The sequence below is a fragment of the Musca domestica genome, unplaced genomic scaffold, assembly GCF_030504385.1.
Source record: "Musca domestica strain aabys unplaced genomic scaffold, Musca_domestica.polishedcontigs.V.1.1 43, whole genome shotgun sequence".
In the NCBI taxonomy this organism is placed as follows: domain Eukaryota; kingdom Metazoa; phylum Arthropoda; class Insecta; order Diptera; family Muscidae; genus Musca; species Musca domestica.
Window position 1 is genome coordinate 3,207,323 of NW_026712332.1, and position 24,941 is coordinate 3,232,263.

General features: G+C 35.6%; 1 protein-coding gene across 5 annotated transcripts in view; it reads right to left on the bottom strand.

Moving 5' to 3' along the window:
* Positions 1–23,607, bottom strand: part of LOC131804414 (uncharacterized) — a 286,632-nt gene extending 263,025 nt beyond the window's left edge. For 2 of the 5 annotated variants that reach the window (XM_059127265.1, XM_059127263.1), the window contains exon 1: positions 22,797–23,607. The gene's annotated coding sequence lies outside the window, so the exon portion shown is untranslated. Of the gene's footprint in view, positions 1–13,558; positions 14,114–22,796 lie in introns of those variants that run through there. The other 3 variants (XM_059127266.1, XM_059127264.1, XM_059127267.1) reach the window with 2 other exon arrangements.
* Between the last annotated feature and the right edge of the window lie 1,334 nt (positions 23,608–24,941).

The following is a 24,941-nucleotide window of genomic DNA, read 5'->3' on the forward strand; positions in this document are numbered from 1 at the left end:
AAACACGCGTCGCAGTGACCGAAAAATTGCTCGTGAGCTGAATATATCGCAATGTTCCATTCGGCAAATATTGAAAAATGAGCTCGGGGTTAAGCCATTGACTCAAAAGAGCAAAATAGCTTCACTTGACCGAAAGTGGTGAACTGCCGAATTTGGTTTTCTCCTATGAGAAAACATTCGTTGTTCTGCAGTTTGTAAAGAAACAAAATTATCGTTTTTACTTGCAAAAGAGGTCAGCTGAAAATGTGCATCTTCAATTGGCCACCAGAACTCAAGCGCCGGCCATGTTGATGGTGTTGGCCGCCATAACAGCCACTGGTCGCTCTTCGCTCGTATTAATCGACCGTGGCATCAGAATAAATGCCGAATATTATCGCGAAAATATTCTGGAGGGTGTATTAAAGCCTTGGGCACGCAAACATTTTGGCCGCAGACCTTGGACTTTCCAACAGGAACTCAACTCAGCACTATCACACTCAGCCCGCAACACCCAAGAATGGTTACAAAATGAGGTTCCTCGCTTCATTTCCAGCGTACAATGGCCACCAAAATCACTTTGAAAGCAAGTTTGGCACTTTGGAAAGCAAGGTTGGCACTAAAAAAACCAAAGTGTAGATCACCTCAAGCAGGCGCTTCGCCGGGAATGGGCCAAAATACCGCAGAGCAACATTTAGGCAGGGTGTGGCGGTTTCATTAGCCGTTTGAAGACCATAATTCGAGCCAAAGGTGACCAATTTGAACAAATCTAAAATTATTCTAAAACTTTTTTTCTTTCATTCAATAAAATTTAAAAAATATGTAAACATTTTGGCGTTTGACTTTGTTGCAGTTTTTTTATCTCACCCTGTAGAATGTGATATCTCTCAATATTTTGGCAGACATGACCTTGAAAAATAATTTCCCTTCAAAATAACAAATTCCGGTGATATAGAGAACATGGACCCCATTGCTCAATCTTTGGATCCCTTGTTCGAAAAACAGTATGTAGCCATAAACTTCAATAATTCAATAATTACATGATTGAAAATCTATCTTGTAACGCCGCCGCAGAACGCTCAGACGCTTTCTTATAAACTAGAAGCTGTAATTTCAACTGATCTTATTTCAGACACAATGGGCAAAAACAAAACAAGCGGAGAGCGATTTGGAGAAATTAAAAACTTATTATCCCATATATATTGAGTTGATGTTTTTCTTTCAAATGATTTTTTCGACTTTGGTGGTAATTTCATAAGCAATGTTTTTGCAAACTAATGGTAAAATTTGCGGACTTGTAAGTAGTTCAAAAAACAAAATCGATTATTTGGTAATGAGTTTTATCAAAACTCATAAGATGAAAAACATGTTTATTCAGGTTTCATAAAAGGAGTCTTTAAGTAAAGAATATATAATCAACATTTTTTAAAGGGGAGAAGTTTCTTTTTTTTCATAACACATCCATGCATACGCGTACACCATTTTACGAGCAGGTCTTAGATGGCATGCAACCAATTGCTTAAACATTATGTATCAACCCCCCCCCCCCCCCCCCCTTCAAACCCCACTAAAAAGAACACTGTATCCCACTAAAACTCCTGAAAAATGACACGCAAATTTGACTCAATTTAGAGGGGGCATTGTTTGTCAACGCCCTCAAACTTGCTTGTCATACTCAATACACATTCTTCTTCTTTGTTAGATTGTTCGTGAAGTCATAAACATTTTCAATTTCATTTTAACAAAAAATAAACGAAAGAAAGAAAACGATAATGAATGAATACCGAGACAAGTGAACAGAGAACGTTTTTTTTTCGTTTTGTAAAAAACTCAAAATTCACATTGCACGGATGAGGGTATACAGGAAAACCATTTAACAGCACACCCTGCCACTCCATTTTTATTCAACGCTCACCTCCAGCACCCATCGACAAATTTCCATCTTGTCTTCCTGTTTTCTGCATGGTAATGATGAAGACAATGACGGTTATGTCAGTGACAATAAGGTTAAAGCTGACAATATGTTTGTTGTTGCTGCCTTTCGGTTCTCTTTTCTTTTTTTCAATAAGTGATGTCGTTGTTTTTGTATGCCAAATTGTTGTTGTTTCTGTTAAACCGATCATAATTTAAAAATCAATATCCACAAAAAAGTTTAAAGTTTTTTTTATGGATGTGGGGAGACAGCTGTGGTGGGGCTGGGGTTTGAACCATGACTGTACTCGATGAGGTCGACAGGGGTGCCTTGGTTATTCCGAACAGGTAACAACACACTCTACTCGCAAACATTCCCCATTTACGCTTCTCCCACTCTCTATCGTAATGTCAGACATCATTTCGGTAACGGAAAAACGATAACAGCAATTTCGACAAAGTGAGTTTTTTTCACTGTTCCACCAGAGCTACGCCAGTGATTACATGCGACAACAAAACACGAAAGGCAGCAATCGTTAGAGGTGGGGCGGCAGGGGGTGCAGATGAGCGGAGCGGAGAAGAAAGAAATTCGATTTTGTTATCAATTTACCTGTGTGCACTCATTTAACTGTCGATGTTCATTTCTTTGTTGAATTTTGGTGGGTGGTTGGTTAGTGTTTGAGAGTGGGTGAGCGAGAATTGTTTGGCACAACTATGAGTGCTGACTCAACACGGAGAACTGCTGTTTACGAGCCGGCAGACGACAAGGGAAATAGTGAGACTATCAAAAGAACTGATAGCTTGTTCGAATATTTACGAGTATTTTACAATATCAGAAGCGTCACAAACCAATACACATGTACCACCCACCCATCTCCTTGCCCACCAACCTACATACCTTCTAAATATTTGAATACGAAACGATAAAATGTGTGCTGAGGAAATTAATTTTTGGATGAAAGTAATTTCGAAATGTTCTTGAAGAATTCTTGAAAATGAAATCACATTTCTCGTTGATTTCCTTTAATTACGGCGGAATGTATTCAACATTCTTTGTAATAATCTAATGATACTGTTTTGTCATGCTGTCACACAATAAAAAAATAATGTCAGATTTGATGGAGAACATTTTCCGACAAGGACAATTTACTAAATGTATTTGATGTACCTCTACACTCATACAAACATACATGTATGTACAGCTCTTTGGATTATCCTGAAAACAGGAATTTATTTTTCAAATATAATTTGTTGTCCTTTGTATGGCACATAAATTGAATCAAATAATACAATTTAATTATATTCACTTGAAAACAATCATTAAATATAACTAATGATATTTTCGGGCTTCATTTGCGTTACATACATTAATGTAATGATATGTGTGTTGTTGTTGTTGCCGCATATAACATTCATTGAAATAAGTACATAAATTAATAATATGTACTTAAACAAATAGAGATGTTGTGGTGGTGGAGTGAGACAATTATAGCTGTCAATTAATTATATTGTGTATTCAAAAAAAGGACACTGATCTAATCATGGTTACATTACATGGTGTGGAATACACTCAGAAGACCGCAAGTATTTCCTATCCTCTGTAGCTGCTTAACATAGCATGCTGATAAGGGAAAACTGAAATATATTTTCATATGACAGGTGAACAACAATCAAATATCTTGATAAAATTTTATCAGACCAATTATCGAATTAAAGAAACTAATAGTGTATATGTATGGAATTAACGTTTGAGTAAACAACGCATCGCAGTGGCGCCCAATGTGGGGCGTTCTCAATTTCAATGTGAGTATTTAAAATTACTCCAATACGTTTTTCGTTTTCAATGAAACTCATGATGTCAATTTTGACCAATTGTGGGGAGATAATAGAAAAAGTGGATCGACATAAAAGATCTTTATATAAGTTCTAATGTTGGAGATTTAATTTCTATATTATTTAAAATGTTCAAATTTTGTGGGCGAGGTAAAAAAAGGATTGTTCCGATATTGTCGATTTTCCCCACCGGAGATAAGTCTGATATTACAAGATTCGAAGTTTGAGTTAAATCTTATACTCTTTTCGCTCAAAAGAGACATGGTTAGATCGATTCCAAATGTTCGTAAAACGAAATCCGCTCTTATACCCTACACACTGTGATCAGGTTATTATGCATCGTTTGTAACATAGAGTTCCTTTGGATGATCCGGATAGAATCACATTTTGAGTCGATTTATGCCTATCCGTCTGTCCATGTATTTTGGAAAACAAAGTAAAGGTCGAATTTATTGGCCGATCAAGATGAAATTTGTTTGGTCCAAGGACGAACCCTATTGAAATTGGAGATAATCGATCAAAATTTAGATATAGCTCCCACATATATCTTCGTCCGATTGGCCTTCTATTGTGCACCAAATGTCTAATACTTGTCCAAATAGGTTGGAATTTTGGTACATAGGACCAAATTAAGCGTAGACACAAGTTTGGAAAATTTGTCCGATTCCGATTTGTTATTTTTGTCCTCCACAGCCGTAATATGCGCTCCGTAACAACGATATGCAGAGAAATATATTAAATACAGCTCAGAAATACCTTTGCCAAATTTTATCGAAATCGGTTCAGATTTGGATATATGTATTTACTCGATTTGACCAAATAATTAATATATGTCCGAATTGAGTGGATTTTGGCACATACGAACGAATACATAATATTTTCATTTAATGTTTCGACTGGTGGGTGAATAAAATCGATTTTTTTACCAGTTTTAAAAAACTCCTCCAAAGGAACAGATGTTCTACGCTCCAAATACCCTGGCTTGGGGATAAAAAGTGAGGTTCCACTTTAATGAGCAACAACTAGCATCGAGAAGAACACTTAAATTATATAGAAATGAGCATTCGATTACTTTTTTACTCGACACATCTCAATGTTTCACTCAACACAAGATGAGATGTGAATATGGAATGTATCGGGCCGCTTCTTCCGATACCTCTCCCAACATTTTTGAATAATTGTTACTCTCATAAAATGAGAATTAATCATCAAATTCCAAAAATTCTAAAATTTCTTTAAATACAAGGCCTGGCGTGAAGATAAAACATATCGGCCCATTCCTTCTTGTATCTCCTCAAAAAAAGGGTAAAATTTTTGAATAACCCAAATGCTCATTGAATACGAAATATTTATTTTATTTTTTCTAAACTGCAAACATTCCAATATTTCTATTAGCCCAAGGTCTGGTAAAGGTAATAGATATCGGTATACTACTTTTGATACCTCCACCACAAGGGCTCAAAGTTTTTGAATAATCATAATTCTCACAAACAACAAGCAAAATAAGCTTCGGATTCTCTTTAAATTTCAACACATCCCAATATTTTTTCCAACACAAAATCTGGTGTAAAGCTAATAGACATCGATACACCCCTTCGGATATGTTCTCCAGAAAGTTTCAGCATTTTCAATAGCTATAGCAATTTCATTAATCGGCGATTCCTTTCAAATTTGGTATTTCTAAATATTTCTCTTACTTACTCAATCTCAATATTTTTTATATGTATTAAATGAAGTTTCAAAATCTACTATTTCGGTCCACTATATCTTATCTGGAACCTCACATTTCAACATTATCCAAATATAATCACATATCTCATATAAAATGAAGGAAGTTGCCGAAAAATTTGGTAATATTTATATTCGACTTATGTCAGTTTCGAAATGGACAATATTAGTCCACTTCTTCGAATTCTCTCCAATAAAGTGTCAACAGTTTTATTAATCTTAATACAAGTCAAAATATAAATTTAAATAAGCGGATATTGGCTGAGGGTATATATCTGTCACGCCTACAATTCTGGCCTGCGGATTCCTTCAGTGATATGTTTAACTATCATCTGGCAATTTCCTAATGAGTATTGTTTTGGGCCAATATGTTGGTTCAATAGAGCCAGATTTACAACCTATCAATGGTTATATTTTTTCAGTTGGAGCGAGTCAACAAGTTGCTCTTGCATCACACAATGTGTGATGAATCAAGTAATTTTCCCAAAGAGCATGGATTCGCCAATGACTTATGAGTTGCAGACGAACACTCTCTATCGACCATACCAACATGATTGAATTCTCTTTTTACTGAATTTGGCATTATACGGGTAATACATTTTGTTCTGGTGGAAAAGTCTAGCAATAAGCAATATTTGAAGTCGATCTCTTGAAAAATAGCTTGACGTAGGTCAGAAACTATTTAAATGTAGCCACAATAATAGCGGTAATATAATCTCGAAATAGATGTATTACGAGATTATGTAACCGCACTTAATCGTAAATAGTACCTGACCTACGATAAGCTATATTTCAGGAGATTAACTTCATATATCGAATAATAATGGCTTCTTTTTGACCCTAGAATGCCAAACACACCAAAAAGAGATTTCAATCATGTTGGTATCGTGGTCGATAGCCTTAAGGTTAATTTGCTCAATTACTTTGAAATTTAGTAAAGGTGTATGTGTTTAGAATTTTCCTAAAAAAACGTATCAACCATTTATGCCATTTAAAGGGAAACGAATAACTAAAAACCCCTTCTCGTTGTTTCTTGTTTCTTTGCATTGTGAAAATTTTCAGACATAGCTCCCTAATTCAGGGCACACTTCGTTTTGCCAACATTAAAATGTACTGCGACTGTTTTAGCTTCACTAATGTATTCATTGTATTAAGATTTCTTTGAGGATTTGGAATTAAAACAGTTGACAACAAAACGCACCCAGACCAAGAACTAGACCACAGCTACGCAAATGCGAACGCACACCACAAAAACCGGAGTACATTTGAGAAAATTATATTTTTAGACATTATTGTGATTTGTGGACAGAAAATAGAACAACACAATCAAAGAGCCGTAATACTAATTTTCATATTAAAAGCAAAATGGCCCAAATTTCCATATTCGGATTTCTAATTAATAAGTTTGTGACAAGGACGACTGTAGCTCCAGCTAACTACATTTACACAAAGAAATTCAATATCGGCCACGGGGAAATGTCAAACTTACGTTGCCACGTCGATTCCGTCGTATTATGCAAACAAAATACAGAAAAGTAACTGTTCAATATTATTATTCAAATTAGTAGTGATCAAATCAGTGTAGAATAGGAATTACATGATTTGCAACTTATTTCTGTCTAGGAAAAAAGGAAACAAAGAAAAGCAATACTGAAATACCTCAGGGAGAATGCTGCCGTTTAGGTATTTCAACTTTGTCCGATAACAGAACACCAGCATTGTTGAGTACAGTTATTAGAACTTGTATTTCATAAATTCTATTTGTCAGAAAAATATGAGAAAAACAAACAATCGGAACAGAGTGAGTTTCTTTCTTTCCATTCTGTCTTCATATCTGGACGATAAAAGCAATGCAAGTGCTGTGTGTATTGGGACAACCGCCGCACTGGCATGTTGCATTTTTCTTATCTTTTCGAAAAAACAGGCAAGCATTGACAAAGCAATTCTCAGTGCGGCATTATGAAGTGGCAAAGGCAATAAACGTCAAATGGAGACACCGTGGACCCGTACCTTGGAAACATGTCTTCAAGTTTAGTCACCTCTGCCAGAGTAAATATTTAAGCGGACACAAAGCATTGATAATGAGGACTGGAGGAGCGAACAAATAACAAGTAATTGTAGTTATGTGTGTGACAATCGAAATACGTACGTACATGCGTACGTCAGTGCCTTCTAAACAATCGACCGAAAAGGTTAATGAAACCCACTCACAGACGCATTCATCAAAAGGAAGGATACAATTTCCCAAAAAATAACGTTTTTATCTCTCCCTAACTAGAGGCAAACAATAAATATTGTTAATAAATTATAGGTTCTTTTAGTTGTTCCATTGAAGGGGTTGTATTTAGCTAAACCCAGCGAACACTGTTGCAATCAATATTAATTTAAAAGATAATGTGGGTTTCGGTATCGCTTGGAATCGCAGATAACAGAAACGGTTGTAAAACGAATTGGAGTTTAAAACAAAGCAAGTGTCTGTGATTTATATTGCTCAATGGTTTATCAAAATACCTTGTTGTCATTTCAAAGGTATTTTTAGGAATTTCATACCTATGGTAGCACATATGGCCTGCAGATGGAAAATAAAAGTATTTGAAATAGAGTTATATTAAAATGTTTACTACAAATTTTGTCATGTCCTTCAAATTTCTGGTCTACCAAACACTCATAAAATAAATAATTGTTTTCAAAGACCAAGAAGTTTTATACGTTTATAATTGTGGCCTGGGCAAATTTGGACAAATTTCATACAAGAAACGTGTGGACATGGATTGTTTTTTTAACCCACTGTGCCTCGCAGGACAAATCTGCCCATCCAATGTTTGCACCAATGGAAAGTCTATAAAGAGTACTGTCCATTGGTATTATAAAACAGAGTACAGTAGATATTTATTCCGATATTCCACATTTGCAATAGGCAATGCTTTCTCTAATAGATAATTGCCCATGCAGGTGCATGTTTTCGTATTTTCAACAATTTAAGTGAACGACCTGATATCCTGTATTTTTATAATTTTAGCAGCATTTTCAGTGAATTTTTTTAGTCGTATAAGTAGCGTAGCCCAACGTCAAGGAAGTGGACGGAAGAAAACAGCACCATCAGCAGAAATGGTTCGAAAAGTCGATCGAAACCCGCGTCGCAGTGGCCGAAAAATGCTTCGTGAGCTGAACATATCGCAATTATTCCATTCGGCAAATATGGAAAAATGAGCTCAGGGTAAAGCCATTGAAATTCCAAAAAGTGAAAGAACTTACACCGCAAAAGAAAGAAAGTAGACTCAAAAGAGCTAAAGAGTTGCTTCGTTTGGCCGAAAGTTGTGAATTGCCGAATTTTGTTTTCCCCTATTTGTAAACAAACAAAATGATCGTGTTTACTTGCCAAAGAGGTCAGCTGAAAATGTGCACCTTCGGTTGGCCACCAGAACTCAAGCGCCAGCCATGGTGATGGTGTGGGCCGCTCGTATTAATCGACCGTGGTATCATAATAAATGCCGAATATTTTCGCGAAAATATTCTGAAGGGTGTATTAAACCTTGGTCACGCCATCATTTTGGCCGCAGACCTTGGGAATTCCAATGGCCACCAAAATCTCCGGATACCAATCCGTAGAACTATTGTGTCTGGAGTGCTTTGGAAAGCAAGGTTGGCACTAAAAAATACCAAAGTGCGCTTCGCCGGGAATGGGCCAAAATACAGCAGATGAACATTCAGGAAGCGTGTGACGGTTTCATTGGCCGTTTGAAGTCCATAATTCGTGGCAAAGGTGACCAATTGGAACAAATTTAAACTTATTCTAAAATTTGATCCTATTTCCGATTTTTTTTTTTGCTTAATTCTATGAAATTTAAAAAAAAATGTAAAAATTATGGCGTTTGACTTAGTTGCAGTTTTTTATCTCATCCTAAATATAGATTGTCATGCCGTTTGTAAGATCTCGAATTATCTCGAATCTTTGGAGTTCGAAATAGATACTATCTCCCATGACAGAAAATTTCCAGAACAGATTCACGGCTTCAAATAGTCCCCATACAATGGTACCTCCCAATATCCGGAATTTTGATGATTTTATCAAAATTATTCAACAGAATTTTCATAAACTTGGTGTTTGAATATTGTCCCATATAATTGCATCTATTGATATTCGGAATTTTTAAAATTGAAGCGACAGATTTTTCTTACATTTTGCAAGTTCCTTCCGTAGGGATGAGTTTTTTAAAAGATTTTTACATCAAATTTCAGACTAAAAAATATTATTTTAGTGCTAAATGTATAGGAAATTCTAAATTAATAAATCTAAAATAGAATTTCACCAGATATCGTTATTTATCGAAATATTGCAAACTTCCAAAACTCCTTTGAAATTAACCAAACTAATATTTCCGATTTTTTTCTCTCTTTCTGTCTTCCACCTTGTCACCAAAAACATAAGTAGGCATCATCAAACATTGTTTGTCAAATACCGATTTGAACAATTCACGTTCATCACCTCCCAATTTTAAGGCGGTACTTTGAACATTTCATTAAGATTCCTCACACTTTTAACACTTTCTTTCTTTCTAATGTCTAGCCTTTTGGGATACCCAAATATTTGGCAATAAATTACTATTCCCATTGCAGTTTGTGGTAATAAAACTAAAACGTTTTATTGCTTTTTACATCAACGAATTCTGGTGTTGATAGAAACAGTCGGTCGTCTTAATAACTTCTCTTGGCAATAAAAGTAATCATTTTTACCATTGCGGCCACGATGGAACTTCGTTTTCTTTAAATCACTCTCCAAAGTTTTATGAGACGATTCGTGCATCTCGTTAACCATTTGGATTAGAGTCTTAATAAAATCCAATTTTGCCGCATTTCGATTTCAATTCTAAAGAGAAATAATAAAATTAAATAAAATAACAACAGCAACAACAACACCGGCTTGTAATGCTACAGCCGCCAACAACATTTCCAGTCTATTAATATTAAACATTGACATTGATTGATTATTTTTGTATGCCGGTTTTTTGGTTGTTTGTTGTTGGTGTTATCTCCGACTGACTGGCTGACTGAACGACTGTCTCTCTGTTTGTTTGCTGTCGTGTTTTGTTTTCCTCCTCACTTGGTTTGTATTTTAAATATTTCAAATGTTATTTTTCCAAATGATTCTTGTTTGGGTTTTGGTGGTTGGGTGTTTGCGTTTTTTCTCTCTTCCTCTCCCCAACCATTTCTTTTGTTTTTGTTTTCAGATTATATTTCTTTCCCCCTTAGTTCGATTCGAAATCATCATCATTTGCATGGAATGTATCATTAAATCCAGAAGAACTGTGTGTGGTGTTTGGGAGTGATATTGGAAGAACTCCCTTTTTAATACGGCAGCAGTGTCATGATTTGGGTAATGGTGGAGGCATAAGGGGGAGAAATATAAATAAATAAAATGTAAATCTGTATTAATGATCTGTCTAAGTTTTGTTCGAAATTAGTTTGTAGCAAGTCTGCTGGAAAACAAAAATGAAATTGCTAAAGCCTGTTTATGACACAATCTACTCTACTCCCTCCATGCGGATAGCAGCTAACATTTTCAAACATCGACAGAGTATCGGATAACGCCATCATTATTACAATGCGATTCCAAAGAAAATAAATGTCTTAATCTGTAGCCGTGACTGCCGCATATGCTCTTCTACAAAACGAACTGCTATCTGTCTGTCTGTCCCACTTCCAAACACACATTTTGATACGACTCTAAATTATGGCTAAGCTTCGATGCGGAGATAGATAGATACCCAACCATATATGGGGTATCACACACAAACCAAATTCGTCGAAAAACACGATACAGACCAATTAAATTCACACGTGACAATTAATACAATTTATGGTATATTTGGTATGTCATGCTTGTATGAGAAGGCAGGCAGGCAGGCAACAAATTCATTTGAACACTTCATTGCATCAACACCTCTTTGGCTTAAAATGCCTTTGTAACACAGAAACAAAAACGGAAAATCCATTTATAATTGATTTGTTGAAAGTGATAATTTTGTACACGATTTTCTATTTTAGTGAATATTTATGAATGTTTTAAAGTCACCGAAATGGGGGGAAAAACATCGAATTCATGTAAAATTCACACATAAATATACATATGTAATATGTGTTATGAATTAATTTGTGACTAGCTTATATGAAAATAGAAAAAACAATTAAAATTTCTATCAAAAATAAAAAATGAGAGATTCTCTACAGGGAAAGGGCTCTATATATTTTTATTTTATCACTGGGGACTTATGGCAGGAGATATCAATTTCTTGGCATACCTATGACAACTAACCACGATTAGGCTGGGAATAGTGTGAAGGATTTTGAACTTTTGCATGAAGGTTCCTAGTGGGAATTTCTTTCGAGCAGTTCGAAACGTGTACAAATTTTCTAAGAAAAGAATATTATTTATCGTGATTTTAGAAACGTCAGAATTCTTGGTTATTGCTGAGAAAATTAAAATATGGCGAGTGGTAGAACTTATTCGTCTCAGAACATAAGTACATAGCCTGTAAAAAATCCCATTACCACGTATTGCCAAAATTATCGTATTACTTGCACCTTCGGTTGGCCACTAGAACTCAAGCGCCGGCCATGATGATGGTGTGGGCCGCCATAACAGCAGATGGTCGCTCTCCTCTCGTATTAATCGACCGTGGCTTCAGAATAAATGCCGAATATTATCGCGAAAATATTCTGGAGGGTGTATAAAGCCTTGGCCGCAAACCTTGGGCATTACGACAGGACCATCACACTCAGAACGCGCCGCCCAAGAATGGTTACAAAATGAGGTTCCTCGCTTCATTTCCAGCGCACAATGGCGACCAAAATCTCCGGATACCAATCCGTTGGAGTATTTTGGAAAGCAAGGTCGATCACCTCAAGCAAGCGCTTCGCCGGTAATGGGTCAAAATACCGTTTGAAGGCCCTAATTCGTGCCAAAGGCGACCAATTCGAACAAATCTAAACTTATTCTGAAATTTGATGCCATTTCCGACATTTTAGCTTTTATTCAATAAAATTTAAAAAAAAATATTTTAAAAATTATGGCGTTTGACTTTGTAGCAGTTTTTTTTTTTTCACCCTGTATACCTGAGTAAATGCCATTTTGTTGGGAAACTGGAGTGATTTCCATAGATGGAAGGACATATCTAAATCGTCATAGAATTTGATCCTGATGATATTTGATATGTTGAAATAACAAACTTGATATACCCTCTATACTATGGTAGTGGATAAAGAAATATTTTCAGAAGTAGGCGTAAAGCCCTCTTAAAGCCACATTTTTTTCAAATATGTATTTTTTGAGAAATTCTGGGAGGGAATTATAGTAATTTCTGGAAAACTATTAATAAACTTACGTTTTTCAAAACATTAGAGCGTATAAGACACTACTCCCACTGATTTAAATATATTTACCTCCGAGTGCCAAAAAATTGACAATTGGGCCAGGAAAAAGAATTTCAAATCACTGTGTGGCAAAATTAGACGATGCAGATGACAATGTCCACATTCGAACTATACAATTTTTCGAAATATCTAGCACACTTTATATCAATATGTTAGCATTTTTATAAAAGTACACAAATTTCATCAATACGAAATCCAGAAAACTCACATCTTCAGGGGTGGTTTAAAATTAACCAGAGGAGATATAATTAAAACCTCTCTTGTATCAAGGTTTCGCTTCTCACAATGGAAAAGTACAGCGTATCTCAACACATTTAAACTTATAGGCCACTGGTCTATTGGGAATCTCCAATGCCAATATTAACTTCCTGCTCCAATACAATTTCGATTTTTAGATTTTAATTAATAACCCTTTATGCATATATTTAAAGGTAACTTCTACATTAAAGTTAATTGTACTACCATCATTCGATATTTATTGAAACCCATACTCAATACTTTAATAAGAATTTGTTATTAGATAAAATTCAAAGGAATTATTTTTCATAACGCTTTACCTATTTGCTCGTGTTTGTTGTGGCTTATAACCCAACGACGAAGCCGTAGCGTACGAAAGAAATTCAAACCAGTTATGGCATATATTTCTCTTGAAGATTACTTAACGTCTCCAACGGCTTACCTTTACGGATAAAATATTTAATCCAATTATAATCCAATAACCGGCGTCATTACAAACGTCCACCACAGACTGACAGCCTATGCCAAGCGTAATTTTGTGTGGTGGGCGGCCCACAAAGATAGTATCCAATATCCGGATGGTAATATAATCCAAGAATTGTTAATTTACAACACAACAACAAAAATAACAAAATGTTGTTGTAGGGTATGGAAATATTCTATGGCAATTGTTGGGGTGACGGTTCGGGGCAGAGAGAATGTTATTTAACTTTTCGGAATTTAGCCTTTTCTTTGTCTTTTATCGCTTCTCTCTCCACTTCGCCCGTTTTGTCAATATTTGACCACACTTATACGTTAAATGACTTAAACTTCTTAGAAAATATCTATTTTTTTCGGATGAGGATTTTTGTTTTTCTGTAAAAATTTGTTTATTTATTTTCTTCCAACTTGTTTTACACTTTGCTTCAGGTTATTTACCGCTGCTGCACTTTATCGCACCACATCCACGACGACGACGATGATGATGATGGTGATGAGATGATGATGAATCACACTAAACTGAAGCAGCAGGCAAGGGAAGAAGAATGACAGAGGGAAAGAAAATAAAAGATAAATAAATGATAAGAGGGGCATGCGACGGACAGTAAACTGCAAGCAATCATCTAAAATGCAGCAGCAAAAACAACAACAACAAGCCAAAATTGAATTATTCAATATGCATATAACAACATACAGATATTTTGTTGTTGTTGTTATTGGTTTATAAAGTGAAACAAAGTATGAGAAGGTATAGAAGTACAACTGCAATGGGGTGCCGCGCCAGTAAAGGTGAAAATGGAAAAAAATGCATTTTGACATTTGTTGCTCATTTGTTTCGTTCCCCGACAATTATTGTCTTTTCCATCTGGATCTTGTCATTATCGCCATTCAAACAGCTCACAGCTCTGATTTGCATTAAAACAATGCTCTCACACTGTTTACATCGAGTCATTTCGATCGACGACCCATGCCACTTAACAAAAGATTCAAAATGATAAAAAAGAAGAAAAGGTAGATATGCAATTTGGCGACTGAGTATACCTTTGTGAAGTTTTATCATGTGTTTACTGAACACAGTCATTGGTTTTGAACTGAGGGGTTTTTGTTCTATTTGGAAATCGAACATTTTTAAAATTAATGAAAATCCGAAATTTATTTTTTATACCCTACAACATTATAAGTTGGGGGTATTATTCGTTTGATTGAGCCAAAAATTATGTAACACCTCAAAATATTGGTTTCCCACATAGGAAAGTACATATGGATCTTCCTATCTCGCAGAGCTGAGTCGATCTAGCTATGTATGTCCGTCCGTCCGTCTGTCCATGTTTATTTTTTCACACTCTACAGGTCGTAATTATGGCCCGATCTTCACGAAATTTAGAATGGAGTTGGGGCTAGGGCCAGAATAGAAGCCTATTGCTTTTGGAGATGATCGCATAATATTTAGGGGTTCAATTGAACTAAAACAAAAAAAATCTTGATCACACAATTTAAGCCAATCGACACGCCTAAGAAGAGAGTTAAGGATAGGGAAGAATTCTAGCATTTTGGATGACCATTGGATTATACTTAGCTGTAAAATGGACCACAACAACCAACAGCACGACCGAGTGCATAAATATTGGGCAAATGTCCCCGCAAAATGCTAAGGCAATATCTGGGCAGTGCTCCGTGACATAATTTCAAAAATGAAATCTTCCAATTTCAGGCTCATTGTGTCCCAAATGCGTAATATATGGCAAAATTATTTGTAAGTTTTTTTTTTAATTTTGTGAAAATTGGGTCAGATATAGCTATAGCACCCATATATAATATTATTTACTTTATAACAATGATATGCGGTACAAGATATCGGATACAGCCGATAAGTATCCTTGACAATTTTTGACGAAATCGGTTCAGATTAAAATTGAGCTCCCATATATCTTCGTTCGATTTTACTTTTGAAAATTTTCAGAGACTACCAGATTTAGCCTACAATCACGTATATCAAATTTCCTTAAGATTCGGTTAAGATTTAGCTATAGCACCCATACATATGATTCATTTAATTCCAAATCTATACTTTACAATCCATAATAAGGATTTCCTGTACAAGATGTTAGGTACATCTGTAAACTATCTTTGCCAGATCGGTTCAGATTTGGATGTATTGCCGATATAAAATTCCATCTGATTTGATGTATATAATTTAGGAAGGACGCTACATTCGTCAATGATATTTGGTCGGAGAGGTCACATACAACAATAATTTACCTTAAAAAGCTTTATTGGAAATCGATTAAGATATAGTTTCCATAGATTAGAATGAACCGATTTCACATTTAAACCGCTTTTAAGCCTTAATAAGCAATTAATTCTATAATTATCAATATTAACGTTTACTTGCTACAAGTGACTCTACTAAATATTCAAAATAAAACCCGCTTTACCTCCGGTGGCAAAATTTTGTCTATATAGGTCCACATTATAATATAGTATAACCTCATAATAATATAATATAGCCCCCATATAACGGAATCTTCGGATATTCGAAATTTTAACGATTTAAGTCATATTTTCTAACGGATTTGCCTAAAATTCGCTATTTGTAGCTCGTAATGGGTTTCAGTACAGGTGTCTATAGTGGTCCACAGTTTCTATATAACAGAACCGCCCGATATTCGGTATTTTGATGATTTGAGAATCGGTTCAGATATAGTCATAGCTCCCATACATATTGTTCAATTTTGTTGACCCAATTTTTATCGAGATCGGTTCAGATTTGGATAAAGCTCCTACATATATTTTCGTTCGATTTAATTTTTATTGTGCACCAAACGTGTAATATTTGCCCAAATGGGATGGAATTTGGAACTTACGACCAAATTGAGCATAGAAACAAGTATGCTAAATTAGGTGAAACCGATAACCGATTTCTTCTTAATCGAGAAATTTTCAAAACTATTACATTCTTGCATGTTCTCGAACAGAGCAACAGTAATCAGATATGGTAAAAACTATTTAATGATTTTATTGCCACAAATTGTGTTGCCCTCTCTTCGAGTTACTAATAAGTCACATCAATTATTTTTAGAAAATGAAGTCAAAGGAAGATGTAATCAACATCAAATTTAACTATATGTTCCAAAAGAATCTATAAATGGCAGTATGTATGCATTCTTGAGAACAGTATTAACTACTATGAATGCGATGTTGAAAATAGTCCGAATTTTATTCATGAGACAAATTATGCTAAGGCTCTCAACATCCGGTTTTCATTATAATTATTATTTCTCGGAGTTATTGCTAATATGTCCTTATAAAATCAATAAACTTCCAATTCCCTTGTATTTCTTCAATTTATTTTTCTCATCCTCAGTGTACCCCAGTTGTATATTTTACGAATTTGTGAAAGTACCTCTATTGAGTACAGCCTCTGTGCCGTATCATGAGTAATACAATGAAAAAATCACATTGGTGTGACTGTATTTTAAAGATTTTATTTTTTTGTTTTTCTTTGAATTTCTTAAATGTGTTGGACAATATGACAGACTGACTGTTGCCTGTCTGCCTGCTGCCTGCCTGAGTCTTCCGTCAATTCATCCAGCTTGACCGTTTATTGTCCCTACCTACAAAACAACTGATTCACATGTTGTTGTCAATTTTAAGAAGAAGAATTTGTACAAGAAAGAGGAATCGGGCAAACAAAAACACAGAACAAAGACGAAGACGAAAAACTATTTTGGAGTTGCTGCGGCTGTGGCAACTACAACCAACCAACCATCCATCCATCCATATCTTTGCTTATTGGATGACCAACACCATAGTTGGACATAAATCAAGAGGCATTCTTCTGTCTGTCTGTCTTCGTTTTCTCCTTTGTTGTCTTTCTGTCATGTTCCTTTTCCACTTTTGGTGATTCCACCATTTTAGGGTGCATGGTTTATTTTTAATTGTTGTTGTTGTAGATACTGTCTTGTCTTCTCTTCTTGATTATAAGAATATTGTGAAATATTTGCAATAAATCCCAAGGGAAACGCAGAAAAAAAAGATACACCAATAACAAGACGAATCTCAAATGGCGGAAATGAAAAAAAGTTTTTGGATTCCATTTTTTCTTTTCTGGAAATAAGGTGAGGGTTTCATTTCTTGCAGACTTTTAGAAAAATACAACTCAACATTTATTTAATTTTTTTGGTGTTATATGCTCACTTTCACAAATGATCCCAATCGAAGCGTTCAGCATTGTATACAAATTATGCACTTGACTACATTACTTGTGGCTTTAATGAAAAAAAAAAAACACTTAAAAACAAAAGGACAAAATATATCGAAAAGTACTCCAAAGCCGATCACATTACACTTTAAATAAATCCCACGAAATCTGCTTTGGGTACAAACCCAAAAATATCATATTGCATTTGGTTATTTTGAATTCTATAACAATATGTCCCTGCTACACCGTCTCAAATTTCATTGCCACTTTGAAAACAACAAACGTCCATACTTTTTTATGATTCCATAAATAACTTTTTGTCATATGAGGTTCTTGTTTGGGTTTCGAACATGGCACAAACAGAAAGAAGTTTAACTTCGAATGGCATAGGAAAAATGCAACTCTGTAGCAGAGTCGTATTGTGTCAGATAGATGTTTTTATGCATGCAACAATTGATTTTGATTATTTTACATTTCATTTCTTAAATTGGGAAAAAATGGAAGAGAATGGAATGCTGTAGGTTTTCCACAAAATTGAGTCCAAGAGCGGAGGAGAATATTGTTTTGTACCAAATTATAAAATAAATGAATGAATTTTTGTTGCAACTGAGTATGAAGTAATTTTAATTTTGGTTTAGCTTCAGGATAATGGACGTTGCGAATTTGGATAATACGACCATTAAAAACATTTTACCGTAGTGTGAAGCTTAGCATTTTTGTACCTGTCATATGATGCCATGTTGATTTCTGCCTGTCCTTCCTTCTACATTAGGGGGTTCGACGTGGGCAACCCTACAACACTACAATTTACGTTAACGTTTCTGTAGACATAATACCCTTGAAATAGAAGGAATGAATCCTCTTTCAAAAGTCTCCGTAAACTCAACACCTTGCAATTAGGAGGAACGAGTCCCTCAAATTATTGCAACACAGTGAAGGACTACTTAAAAACCGTTCGAATTGTTAAGGTTCATACTGTAATTTTCGATTATCAGAGTTTATTATTGTTTTCCCACGTCTCTCACACCCGCCCCTGCCGATCGAGGAGGTCACCTCTCTATACGCAGAGAGCGCGTACACACCCAAGTCCGGACCAAGGCGGGTTAGCCATAGTTTCACACCGGCAACAGAAACTACATCAGCCAGTGAATAAAATACGAGAAAAATTATAGAAGACACATACAGATTGGTAAAAATAAATTGACAAAAGGACACATTTCTAAAGTCTCTGCTCATTGGCTGCGTCTACTGTTCCACATAGGGAATAAGTATAACAAAGTATAATGTGTTCATTTCCATTATAAAACCAGTAAAGAAAGCCTTCATGTCGGGCGGGCCGACTTTATGATACCCTACACCACTTTGCTAATTAAGTAGAGCTCCACATAACAATTAAAAGTTTTTATGGGAGAATTCAATCATACACGCTATGATTATAATTATAATTTAAAGTTCAAAGGACTAAATATGCCGAAGCATTTGTATCTTTTAAATTCGGAATTGTATTGCCCATTTGGTGCACAATTAATTTGAAATCGGATAAAGATATATATGGGAGCTATATCCAAATCTGAACCGATCTCGATAAAATTTGGCAAAGATATTTCTGAGCTGTATTTGATATATTTCCCTGAATATCGTTGTTACGGAGTGCATATTACGGTTGTGGGTAACAAATATAACAAATCGGATGAACAATATATATGGAAGCTATAGCTATATCTGAACCGATCTTCACCAAATTTGACACACTAGCTTCTAGACTCAATTCGGTCGTAAGTGCCAAATTCCATCCCATTTGGACAAATATTAGACGTTTGGTGCACAATAAAAGGTAAATCGGACGAAGTTATATATGGGAGCTATATCCAAATTTGAACCGATCTCGATAAAATTTAGCAAAGGTATTTCTGAGCTGCATTTGATATATTTCCCCAAATATTGTTGTTACAGAGTGCATATTACGGCGGCGGTGGACAAAAATAACAAATCGGATGAAAAATATATATGGGAGCTATAGCTATATCTGAACCGATTTCGATCAAATTTGGCACACATATTTTCAGGCCTAATTTGGGTGTATATGCAAAATTCCATACAATTCGGGCTGATATTACACGTTTGGTGCACAATAAAATGCAAATCGGACGAAGATATATATGGGAGCTATATCTAAATTTTGACCGATTATCTCCACTTTCAATAGGGTTCGTCCTTGGGCCAAACAAAAGATCTTTGCAAAATTTCATCTGGATCGGGCAATAAATGCGACCTGTACTTTGTTTACAAAAATACATGGACAGACGGACGGACGGACAGACGGACGGACGGACATGCATAAATCGACTCAGAATGTGATTCTATGCAGATCATCAAAAGGAACTATGGGTCTATCTCGTTTCCTTCTGCCTGTTACAAACAAATGCACAAAGACATAATACCCTGACCACCTTGTGGTGTAGGGTATAATCATGATCGTCATAGATCTGGAACTAACATTTACCAAATACCAATGATCCCTAAAACGTTACAAAAGTAAAGCATCTTACGCATTAAGAACTATTTTTCTAACATTTTTAGTATTGAATGCATTTCCTGAATTTTTCTGATCAATTTTATTCTTGAAATAATGTCATATAGCTATGCAAACGGGTTACCTTGGTTTTTATGCAAAATTTCAGAGCAATATCTCTGATATCTGACCATATATGACAACGAAGTCAGCATCAAAGTAAAGGTCAGAGGTGCCATTTTATATAAGCGCTTGAATAGCTATTGTTGTATTTTTCACACCAAAATTATGGTTTTTTTCACCCGATGACCATCCAAAATAATAGGCTTCTGCTCTGTCCTACTCTCTACCCCATGCTAAATTTCGTGTCGATTGGGACTTTACTTGTTTCATGCCCTAAATATTTTGCGATCATCTGCAAATAGTATTTTATTCTGACTCTATCCATAACTCCATACAAGATTTCGTAAGGATCGGACCATTATTGCGACCTACAGCGTAATCAGTCGTTCAGACAATAAGTTCTAATATCTCAATGGTATCAGCAAAATTTGCCACTTGTCGATCTAGCAAAACAGACCCGTTTGTATGGGCGTTTCGGCTTTTTACACGATGGTCCTCTGTAGAAATATTCAGTAAATTTTTAAAATAGTAGTCATAAAAGTAGTTGACTAATTGTGAGACATATTGGGATCTACTTAGACCAAACTCGTACCAAATATATCTATTTCTAGAGACAAAAATATTTTTATATTCTCCACCATAGTATGGAGAGTATATTAAGTTTGTCATTCCGTTTGTAACAATTCTTGATCAGCATAAAATTCTATGTTGATTTGGCGATATCGGTCCGTCTGTCTGTCTGTTTGTGGAAATCACACTTGCTTCCGAACGCAATTTTACTCAGATATATTTTGGGCAGGACTTTTGGTATTTAAAATGGGCTGTATAGGTCTACGTTTTGGTATGGACCCCAAATAACTATACCGGCGAATTTATGTTACAATTTTAACCCGAATTTGCTGCAAATGGGCAGTAGGTATTTCCAGTATGTAGGAAACATGCTTACATTGTACTGCCATTTAAGTCCAAGTTTTGGTATAGTCCGCAATAGGTAATACTTCCTATGACAGAAAATTACCTGTACAGAGCCATGTCTTCGCATGGCCCCCCAACGAATGTACCCTCCAATATTTAGTATTTCGATGATTTTATATAAATTTCTCAGCAGATTTAGAGTTTTTGACATGCGCCACCTTCTCTGACAGATAATTGGCTGTTGAGGTCCACGTTCACGTATAGCCCCATATGACTGTAACACCACTTATTCGTAATTTTTTAAACTATAGCGTCATTTTTTAAAGGTTTTTTTTTTCATTTTGCTCTTTTCAAAAAAAGAGGGTATATATTACAAAAGTCTGTATCTATAGCACCAATATACTTGTTTCATCTGATTTCAAATGAAAGCTAAGGTCGAGAAATTTAAAGTGCCATTGACTACGTGCCGTTCATTCAAGCTTTTCAGGTATGACTGTAAAAATGCCATGTGTCTTGAATCACTTTAATTTGATCCAGTGCGGGTGTAATGATAATCTGGTCACAAAAAAAAAACAAAAACTACCTCGACGACTTCCCAAGTTTTTTGTATGGCAAAACGAAAAAGAAAACAAAGACTGGTTTCGTTTTACAGAGACTCGTTTAAAGGGAAACACGCACAGCGAACAATGAATCATAATAATAATAATTTGTAAGCCATAAAAATCACTTTGGGCATGAGGTCACTTCTCACGGGCTGAAACAAAAGGCCCAAACAAAACAAACCGTATGGGCTTGGCTTGGCCAGTCCACTTTGGAGTTTAATGGACCAAAACGAATTTCAAGCGTTGTTCAAACGTTGTTCGCAACGTTACGTCGTAATGAATTTGCAATTGCACAATACCCAGGCAGTTACAGACAATTAAATGCAAACCGGTTTCTGTGTATTCCACCAAAGCGCTTTGGATGCTGTCGATAGCGTGTGACTGAGACATAGATGTGGCTAAGCTGTTTGTTGCCACCAACTACCACTCCGCGCCGCACAAGTCGTTCCTCCACAAAAATGCTGCTAACATGTTGGTATCCAAACAAGTTGTGATCTTTGGCATAATCCAAAAGTTGCCAGTCTAACCAAGTGAATAAGTGGTCCAGGAGTTTTCCTAAGTACACGCCAAGCGATCTCCACAACTGGATGCTGGCGGCTGTAGTCGACGTAAAACCGGTTACTCAAGATCACACAAAAATAGAATGCAACAGGCACACACACACACACGCAGACACACCACATACAAATCTTCTGTTTCACGTTTTTCACACATACGCGTCTTGGCATTTCAAATGCATTTAACAAATACAAAAACACTCCACCACACACACGCACATATATGTGTATATTTTAAAAATTGCACTTAAATAGGTACTTATTTAGATGAAGAGGGTTGGGAAATTTACCTTTTTAAAAATCACAATTAAAATTAATCCACTCAATTTAATTCATTTGTATTTTATGTGCTCTGCTTACGTTTTTTTCTCTCTATTCTTTAATCGCTGTTTCACTCAAAATATTTCGCTTTTTCGAAAAAAGAACTTCTTTTTGAAATTGAATACTTAAGTCGAGGATGATGTATTTATTTCACTTTGTATTTCTTCTTTGTTAGAACTCAACAACTTTTTTCAATACTTAATTTCTTTGTATTTTTTTTTTTATTATTTTTTCTTTCTTCTTTTTTGTTTTGATTCAATTCGTTTTGTTTCTTTTATTTTCGATATTTTTATTTTTTTTTTGGAGCACTCAGACAGTAAATGCCGCTTCAGTTGCTGATTTTTAATTCAAACCACAACACCATAACAACATGTGTGTTATATTTACATCTGTGTGTAGTAACATACAAGCGTGGTATGTTCGTACGCTCGTAGGTGTGTACCACTGCCGTCGTAGTACTACGGCAACAACGGTAAGTAATTTATTCACGAATATCCACGGTCTGCCGTTTGCTGCTGCAGTTTAAATGATGGCAGTAGGTAGCAGGCAATACTAACAAAATGCACTACTCCATTTGTTGCTGTCGCTATATCACGCGCACGTTATTATTATTTTTTATATGTTTCTTATTCACTGAATTTCGTTAACTGCGGAGCAGAGATAATAACAAGCCAAATTGAAAAAAAAACACCATTCGATACAATGACTTGGCAACGCACAACGCTTGGTAACGCTTCGTTTCGTTCGTTATCAACCAGCACGACCGGTGTTTACAAAACAACTGGCATTTGTTGTGAGATTTGCCAAGCATACGACTGGCTGGCCGCTTCAAAACATATCAACAACATTACTCCAAGTGAGAGCGAGAGAGCATTGCACGCACACACTGAACACTGATGGGGAGAATGAGAGCATATCCGCTTTTGAGATTCAATAAGAATACTAAAATGTGTATATGGCAACGCCGTTGCTCTCTTGTCGTCGTGATAAAATATACGATAAGGAGAGGGTCTTGTGCATCACTGTTAAACAACATCAATGTTCTCTGTTATGGAAGAACGAACATTTGTGCATGGCAATGCCATTGCTCTCTGTCATCATGGTAAAGGAGAGCCCTAAGATATGCCATGAATTTTACTTATGTTCCACTTGGCTGTTAATGCAAAAGAAATTGAAAGTTGCCGGAAATGTCTCTCAGAGCCACAGGATGAAAACAATATTTCAATACTGTAGTTCTTTATATCTGTACTCAGCGTAAATCTTACTTTTTAAGTTTATCCACATACATATGAGGCTACGGCTTTGCTACAGTTCCTTGTTGGACCCGAAACCCCATTTTATGAAACAAATAGTTTTGGTGTTTGCTTTATTTTGAAATAACTTAATATTTGCAATCCATGCATATAATTTCAGTTGTGCATTATTATTCCTCATTTTTACCAAAAGACCCTTATGGTTTCCCACAAAAATATGGGTTAATCTTCCCAATTTTTGGTATGATAGAGAAGATTTGTATAATCGTAAAAATGTTGCATACACACAATCCGATAGAAGCCAAAATTAAAGTTTCAGAGTTTTTATTAAAAGGAAGATTTCCATCTCGCTTAACTTAGATCTTATTAGCTTCGTATGTCGCACAGTGGTACGATCTTAGCCAAAACTTGTAAATTTATTATTGATGGGAATTGATAGAATATATCAATTAGAAGGAATTTTTCATTTGGTATTGATACGTCAAGTCAAATTAACTAGAACAAGTTTTTAAATCAGACGATTTTAGATAATAAGCATTTTTTATCAATGTTTATACCCTACAACACTATGTGTTGGGGGTAATATAAGTTTGATTGGGCCAAAAATTATGTAACACCTCGAAACATTGGTTTCCCACATAGGAAAGTACATGTGGATGTTCCTATCGCGCCGAGCTGAGTCGATCTAGATATGTATGTCCGTCCGTCCGTCTGTCCATGTTCATTTGTAAGCACTCTACAGGTCGCAATTATGGCCCGATCTTCACGAAATTTATAATGGAGATGATCGGATAATATTTAGGACCAAATTAATGGACATAATGGACAACAACTGAAAAAATTCCCCACAAAGTATTTATA